The 9,243-nt window shown below is 46.9% G+C and overlaps 1 pseudogene; it reads right to left on the reverse strand.

The window, feature by feature from the left end:
- LOC104715365 overlaps positions 533 to 9,243 on the reverse strand; it is a 10,191-nt pseudogene continuing 1,480 nt past the window's right edge.

A 9,243-nucleotide genomic window follows, 5' to 3' on the forward strand; every position in this document is an offset into this window, starting at 1 on the left:
TCGAACCCTCGATTTTTTGGTCTCACCCTACAAAAAAACATCAGCAAATAAGACGGCGCCACGTGTTATGGAGGACGGACGAATTTACGTCCCATATGTAGATACGTTTCTTCGTTATTAATATGATTTTGATTTAAATTTCGCATTTTTATTATAACCCTGGTAATACTTGTGTTACTAGGCTAATAATAAAAATGACGTTGGGGCTGTGGTTTATCCATTGCTGTTGAGCACAAATCACCGTTTTTGTTAACACTCAACTTGTCAACACGAGATTTGTTGTGTATCCGGATTCCTTATTTTGTATGCATTGGAAAAACTGCTGTGAAAAGAAAAAGAAGCATCGTTCATCAGTTCTTTATGATCAAATTTTGGCTAATATTGTCGCATAAAATTCTTGAATAAAGTAGTCTGTATTTTGTCTAATATTATTTAAAATATGTCGTTAAAGCATGTACACAATGAAGTTTAGTATCTAAAATATCAGAAAAATAGGAACAATATACGTACATATCCATTAAATAAGCTTTAATTAGACCTCCAGACTCATCATCTCGCCTATCTTTGTCAAGTTAACTTCATCGTCCACTGCTCCCAGGTCAAACAAATCCATCAAGGCCTGAATAAGGCTCTTCTGTGAAGGAGGATGTGAAGAAGGATCCATAAAATTCAAGGATAACAAGTCCTTCACACCCAGCCTTTTCAAGGCCAGAACTGTGTTTACGAGGTTTGCTCTATACAATCTCAGGAACCTCCTGCGCTATTAAGCCACTGTAAATTTCTTGTGTGTATGGCCTGAACTATTTACCAGGCCCTGTTGTACCTGGACGACGTGCTCTCTGGTCAGCACTTGCCATGGATATTGGGGGCACCACCAAGGAGTCTAGACGAGTTTTTGGGTTGTAGTATTTCTCCATGGAGAAACGAGGATCAACGACGTAAACAATCCCGTCGATGGGTAGAGAAGCCTCTGCAATGTCCGTGGAGACGACGATCTTTCTCACGGGATGTGGTGTGGGATCGAAAACCCTCTGTTGCATGGCAGGCGGCAGGAAGGAATACAGTGGCACGACTTTGACTTGATCTCCGAGCTTATGGGAGATTCTGCTGCAAGCATCTTCAATCTGTTCTTCCCCGGTTAGGAAAACAAGAACATCACCGAGTGGCTCACACATGTGATGTGAATCTAGATAAATTTGCGTATAGCAGCCTCGAAATAGTCAGTCACAGGCTCTCAAGTATAAATGATCTCCACTGCATGGAGCCTACCTGTTGGGGGTGGATCCTCACTCCCACAAAAGGCCCGGTCCAGAAAAGGTCCAAATAAGTCTGCAAGCTAAGGAAGGCTATTTTGGTCTTTTCAGGAGATGAACCAATACGATTACCTATAAATACGGACGTAAGGCGTTCGAGAAAGGATCTGCGAAAAAGAGGAAAGAATACGATTACAAAGAGGACAAGCTCTCTCTTGTTCAAAGTATAGAATCGACAAGCTCGTAGCTCGTCCATAGTATTTCTTTTCGCTATTCTTACTCGTCTAGTCCACTTTATAGTCTGACTTATTGTGCTTCGGCACCGAATTATAAAGAGAATTTTGATCCCCTTCTTACCAAACTAAAACTTTCTAATCGTGACCGATTCAGACATCAACAATTTGGCGCGCCATGTAGGGGGAATCAAGTTAAAGTTTTCTTGAATATTCAAAGGACGGACCTACTAGAACTAGACGAGATGACCGGACTCACAAAATTTGGACGCAAAGAGATCGGATCGTCGAGAGGAACGATAACCCCATGAACGGATCAGGTAGAGCCAACCATCCTTCCGACTCCGGATGCCCCAAGAAAGGCTGTAATGGCGGAGAACCCAGAGACACTCATCATTGCGACGAACCTAACAAGCTCGGCAAACGCAGAAGCGATGCAGAATCCCGCATAACTCATCCTGCTCAATAATCAGCCCGTCTCAAGTATAGACGAGCTATCTTGTGGGATACTGACGCGCCTCGACCAAAAGGAGCAACGAACCAACACTCGTTTGGACGCACTGACCGCGGCACAAGTTAGCTCCCAGGAAGAAATTGACCATCTTTACGCTGCTCGACAGAACCCAACAAAACTCCTCTCGATCGGGACGATGATAGGACCACAAGTGCGAACCAACTAGCTAGGATGTAATCCCGCCACGCAAGTCGACGAGCTAGATAATAGAGTAAAGGAAGCAGAGTTGAAGGAAATGAAGGAGAAAATGCAAGAAATGGAAACGATATTTCATAAAGCAACGAGCAAAGCACCATAGGTGGACCTTGTGCTCGAGGCAACACAACTGACGCCATTTTCTAGAAGGCTCACGACTACACCAGTACGACGAACGGTCATGCCAAGGCTAGGTTACTATGATGGCACAGTCGATCCATGAGACTTTCTACTTACCTTCGGAGTGGCACTCGGCCCATGATGCCGGATCATGTTAGGTCTTCGCTGAGCACTTGACAGGAACAGCCCTGAGCTGGTTCTCGCGACTCGCATCTGGATCGATTGACAGTATCAAAGACCTTATAACAGAGTTCCTGAAGCAGTTTTCTGTCTTGATGGAGAACAAGAATTCACACGTCGATCTTTACTCCCTGACTCAGGAGCGCCAGGAATCACTCCAATTGTTTATTGGACGATTTAATGAGGTTGTAGTAAACGTCTAAATTCCAGATGCAGCAGCCATCGTCGCACTCAAAAACGCACTGTGGTACGAATCTCGATTCAAGGAAGAGCTATCCTTATCGCACGTAGAGACCATAGATGATGCATTATGTCGAGCCGCGAAGCATATCAAGGTCGAAGAAGAGAAGGCCATCTACGCTAAGAAACATGCGGTGGCAAAGAATGTCGTAGCAAAAGAACCAACGGTTGTAGCTCCAAAAGTTGACCACGTCGAGCCCCGACAGCACTTTACTCGTAACCAAGATCGAACTCGTCAAACCTTTGCGACCGGCGAGGATGCACAACCCAACTTACTATGGAATAAGTACGTTCGGAAGGAAGGTGGGGAGAGTAGCGCGGCACAATACTGTGATTACCATCAAAGTACCACCCACGTGACCGAGATATGCCGCTACCTCCAAACTATCCTGATGGAGCGATACAAAAAGTGTGCGATAATCGTCGAGTCTGATATAAGTAAGACGACGCGGCTTGGAAGAAACAATACTAAACGAGCCGAAAACATCACCCGTAAATTCATAAAGGATTCCAAGCAACTCGACGATCAGAGTGGAGACGAGATAGAAGTACCAGACGACATCGTTCACGAGAAGCGACCGCGTTTAGAACGACAGCTCGAACAACATCCTACGACACCGAGGCATCGGATTAACATGATCATGGGTGGACTGGCAGGATGCAACGACTCGGTAAGATCGATAAGGGACTAAACCAAAAAAGCCGAAATAAAAAAATCCTAGCTATCAAGGGTTGAATCCCCAAACACGTCGATATCCATCGATAATAGCGATCTGGAGGGATTGGATCTCCCGCATAACGACCCCTTAGTCGTCGCACTCCTAATCAGTGAAAGCCAGGTCACGAGAATTTTGATCGACACCGGAAGTTCAGTCAACGTCATCTTCAGAAATGTCCCGGCACAAATGGAAGTCAGCGAGTGCGACATCAAGCCGGACTGCCATTCTCTAACCGGCTTCGACGGGATTTCATAATGTTAGTTGGCACCATCGACCTACCAGTCTTCATTGGGGGAACAGCACGGTACTCCCGGTTCGCTGTCATAGACAAGCCTACCGTTTATAATGTTGTCCTCGGAACCCCGTGTCTTCATAAGATGCACGCAGTCCCGTCGACATATCATCAATGCATCAAGTTTCCAACCTCAAAAGGCGTGTATACGTTACGCGGTAACTAGCAAGTTGCAAGGCAGTGTTTCCTCATTGAACACATGATTCGCACGGCGAAGAAGTTATAGCAACCAAAGCGCCAGGTCGGTGACAACAACCCATCAATGCGTCGCTGCAACAGAAGAAGTAAAACTTGACGAGACTGATGCAAAGCGATGTGTGAATAACGGGACAGAGATAACTCGAGAATGCGCGATGAGCTGGTCCTTTTTCTTAAAGTCAACATCGCGACCTTCGCATGGAAAATGATTGACATGAGAGGAATCGATCCAACCGTTACGATCAAAAAACTCCTCGGCGCTGGGTCTATCATGGAGGTAAAATACCCTGAGTGGCTGGCTAACCCAATCATCGTCAAAAAGAAGAACGGGAAATGGCGAGTCTGCGTAGATTTTACCGATCTTAATAAGGCCTTCCCAAAGGATAGCTTCTCATTACTTCGGATCGACCAACTCGTCGAGGCAACTGCAGGCAACAAGCTCTTGACCTTTATGGACGCCTTTTCGGGATACAATCAAATCCTCATGCATAAGGATGACCAGGAGAAGACATCATTCATTGCTGACAGAGAAATCAACTGCTACAAGGTCATGCCTTTTGGCTTGAAGAACGCAGGAGCAACTTATCAGCGACTAGTCAACAAGATGTTCGCCGAGTAACTCGGCAAGACCATAGAAGTATACATAGACGACATGCTCGTCAAATCACAGCATGCTAGTGAGCATATTACTCATCTCCGATAGTGCTTCGATACTCTGAATAAGTACGGGATAAAGTTGAATCCAACAAAATGCACCTTTGCCTTCAAGTCGGGAGAGTTTCTTGGCTACCTAGTAACTCGGCGAGGCATTGAAGCAAATCCAAATAAAATAAAGGCGATCATCGACCTACCATCACCGAGGAATGCCAGAGAAGTAGAACGACTAACTGGACGAATCGCCGCCCTAAATCGATTTATATCCAGATCGATTGAATGGAATAAAGCTTGCCACAACACATTCAGCAAACTGAAGAACTATTTATCAATGCCCCCGATCCTGGCTAAGCTGGAGCACGGCGAAGTCCTATTCCTTTACATTGCGGTTTCAGCGTCGGCAGTCAGTAGAGTGCTCGTCCAACACGACCGAGGGGAACAGTGACCTATCTTCTTTATAAGCAAATCGCTTGACAACGCCGAAACTCGTTACCCGACAGTCGAGAAGGTTTCCATAGCAGTCGTCACTTCAGCAAGAAAGCTCCGACCGTCCTTTTAGTCACACACCATCGCTGTCCTGACCAACCAACCTCTGCGATCTATATTGCATAGTCCAAACCAATCTGGCCGACTGACGAAGTGGGCAATCGAGCTGAGCTAATACGACGTCGAGTTCCGCACCCGCCCAGCCGCCAAGTCCCAAGTCTTGGCCGACTTCTTAATCGAATTACCACTAGAGGAAACCGAGCCAACACCCACCAACCCTTCAGACGGACAGTTGACCTTGCATGTTGATGGTGCGTCTTCCCACCTGGGCTCCGGCATAGGAATCCGATTAACGTCTCCAACCGGAGAAAATTTGGAGCAGTCATTCCGCCCTAGGTTCAAGGCAACAAATAACGTCGCCGAGTACGAGGCACTCATCGTTGGACTTAAACTCGCTAGCGGGATGCAAATAAAGCAGATCGGTGCTTTCTATGACTCTCAACTCGCCGCCAACCAATTTAGTGGAGAGTACAATGGTAAAAGCGAACCAATGGCTGCTTACCTCGACGTAGTGAGGATCCTATCTAAGCGTTTCGACGAGTTCGAACTCATCAAAATCCCCAGAGAGGATAACGCTCCAGCCGATGCTCTAGCAAAACTCGCTTCAACATCAGACCCTGATCTTCGACGAGTTATCCCAGTCGAAAGCATCGATACCCCGAGTATTAAAGAAGCTCAAAGGGCGACCTGCCTTGCCCTTCATCAGCCGAACGAAATCAGAACCACCTGGAAAACTGCGACATCAAAAGAGCAGTTCGAACCTCCTTCAGACGATGATAAGACAGATTGGCGAGTCCAGATTCCCGCCTATCTGGCAGATGGTGATGTACCGACCGATAAATGGGCTAAACGAAGGTTGAAAACGAAAGCTGCCCACTACACCTTGATGAAGGAACACTTACTCCAGTGGACTGCATCGGGAGCCTTGCTATTATGTCTACACGGTGACGACACATAACAAGTCATGATGGAAACTCATGAAGGGGCCGGAGGTAACCATTCAGGAAGACGAGCCTTAGCACTACGAATTAAAAAGCACGGCCACTACTGGCCAACAATGATATCCGACTGCGAGAAGTGCCAACGACACGCCCCCATCATCCATCAGCCAACTGAACTACTACGAGCTGGCATAGCCCCATACCCCTTCATGCGCTAGGTGATGGACATTATCTGCCCGCTACCCACATCAAGACAGAAACGCTACATCCTCGTCCTCACCGACTATTTCACAAAGTGGGTCGAAGCCGAGTCCTACGCCATCATCAAAGCCAAGGACGTCCAACTATTCATATGGAAATTCATAATCTGCCGACATGGGCTACCATACGAAATAATCACCGATAACGGCTCGCAGTTCATCTCCCTCTAGTTTGAAGATTTATGCGAGAATCAAACTAAGAAAATCAACACCGAGATACCCGCAGGGGAATGGACAAGCAAAAGCAACGAAAAAACCATACTCGATGGCCTGAAGAAAAGGATGGATGCCAAAAAAGGTGCTTGGGCCGACAAGCTTGACGGAGTGCTCTGGTCCTACCGTACGACCCCGCGACAGGCTACGAACCAAACCCCATTCTCCTGGGCCTATGGGATGGAAGAAATGGCGCCTGCCGAGGTCGGCAGTGTACAAGCCTCCGATGGACAATGCTCGTCAAAGACACCAACCTCAACAACCATATGATTATGGATCGGTTCGACGAGCTCGAAGAAGAATGCGACAAGGCGCTCCTAAGCATTTAGAATTATCAGCTCGCCGTGGCTAAATACTACAACAACAAGAAAGTCCATAACCGACACTTCGACAAAGGGGATCTCGTCCTCTGGAAGGTCTTTGAAAACACCGCCAAGCCAAACGCTGGAAAAATGGGAGCTAACTGGGAAGGACCGTACCAAGTATCCAAAGTCGATCGCTTTGTTTTCTGGGTGGAACCTTTCACCTGGTAGCTTATTCTATTCCATGACTCGTTTTCGTCTTTTGTATATTACCGTTGATCTTATACCGTTCGATTGGTCGTTTCTCCTCGAGAAATTGCGCCTTTTACTCTATAAATTAGCCTTCCAAACCACTCATGTCTCACCACTTTGCACCTTTCTTTTCTTTCAAGAGATAGCTTATTTGTTAGACAGGTGAGGTCGCTTCGATGCCTATAACAACGAGGTCGGTGTGGTTGAGGAGGGCCTTAGAGCGGCTTGCTGCGAGATACATTCGCTCTCTGAAAAACCGAATTGAGAGGCTGAGGGCCTATATCATAGCTACACGCCGCTAGTTCGAGCGTCATTTCCAATTCTGCCGTGTAGACGGGACCGTGGAACATCTCGAGCATATGATTGCCGGTGGACTCTTTATTTCGAAATGGAGGAGGGACCGGCTGCTAGAAGAGCGTTCGCGCTGCGAGGCGCTATTAGCCAAGGCGGAGGTTCCTGGTCTCAAAGAGGGTGATCTTGAACCTCTTACGAGGAGACCATTCGAAGACCATGCGGAGTTCGCAGCTTGCCGGGCTCGCATCGGAAGGTAGCGTCATTACATCATTCAGTTGGAGAGTATGGACCATATGTTTGTGAGAGCAGCCGCGTTGAAGGAATCTGCTCATATCTCGAGAAAATGGTCACTAGGGGTGCGGACGTTCCGATTAACATGCTGGAAGGGTTTTGGGGAGAATGCCAGTTCTGGCAGGTGAAGCTCGGCGAGCTCGAGTTTGATGAACCCTCTGATGCCGACCTAGGGATTGAAGGCTGAATTTGTCCTACTCGTGGTGCTTGCTTGTTTTGCTAAGTTTTTTTTGTGTGCCGTCATGGGGTCGGCTCCTCTTATCTTTTCTAAATTTGCCGCGTTGGGGTCAGCTCCCGTTGCAAACTATTGCCGGACTAGGGGTCGGCACCCTTAAAATTTCAACGCGATTTTCCTTGTCATATTTTTGTGAATTCGCGCTGCGCTTTTGATCGTCAGTTATTATTTTGACTAGATATTCTGACTATTCACCTGCAACGCGTGATGGTCAGCTTACCCTTGAATTGTGAGTAGCGACTCGGCTGTTTTTTCTGATTATTCAGTTGCGATGTATGATAGTCGGCTTATCTTTGAACTGCGAGTAGCGACTCGGCTAATTTCTTTGATTATTCAGGTGCGACACATGATGATTGGCTTATCATGAACTGCGAGTTGCGACTCGGCTTACATAGAACATCGGAACGTTGAATCATTACCGGGCCAGGATAACGGCTGTATAAATTGTTCTTCGCATTGCTTTCATAAGTTCAAGGTAATGGAAATAGGGTTTCTTTTCTTTTTGAGGAAAAAGGAAATTTGTATTATTAGCAGCTGTGTCCTGTGAACGGGACTGCCTACGTACCTTCCGATCAGGAGGGTTCAAGCCGCTTGTAGTTCACATTACTTGACCAGAAATATAGAGAGCGGAGTAGACAAGCTCGGAGTAGCTGCACCGGAGGATATGCGACATCGAAGCTCAGAAAAGTTCATCTCGTCGGAACTGGAAGACGAACTCGACGAGACGAGACTCGCCGCTGGAGATCCTACCGTACGACGGTTAGATCTGGTCGAATCATCAGAGTCGGATGAGGTATTTTGGCAAAGATGGCTTGCCGCATAAGAGTTAGACGAAGTGGACCGGGGGGAAGCCATAGGAAAGTTTTAAGGAAACCAAAAAAATAGACGAATTAGAGGACAAGAAAAGCGAATACCTGGAACGACGAGCAGAGAAAACAATCGAGGAGATGAAATGAGAAAAAAATGAAGGAGAAGCAGGTGTTTATAGGAGAAAAAGGGAAGATTCCCGATGCGTCATCATTACAAATCTAGGTTTAGCCGACGTTACAACTTTCGGATGTCACGCGCACTGGGATAAACGCGTGACAATTTGACAGCTTCCCTCGAAAGATGGGATGTATCATGCGCGACTCTTCACTTTCCTGAAGTTTTTCCACCCAAAGACCTTTCGGATGCTTGTTATTTTTCCGCTTCAGATCCAGTTCGCTACTCGAATCAGGCCAAATGTCGGAATGAAACGAAATTTGCCGAACGATCGGACGAATCCGCACAACTATGAACTGAAGGCGAGGGGGGGGGGGGGGGGAATAC

The sequence above is a fragment of the Camelina sativa genome, chromosome 9, assembly GCF_000633955.1.
Source record: "Camelina sativa cultivar DH55 chromosome 9, Cs, whole genome shotgun sequence".
NCBI lineage: Eukaryota > Viridiplantae > Streptophyta > Magnoliopsida > Brassicales > Brassicaceae > Camelina > Camelina sativa.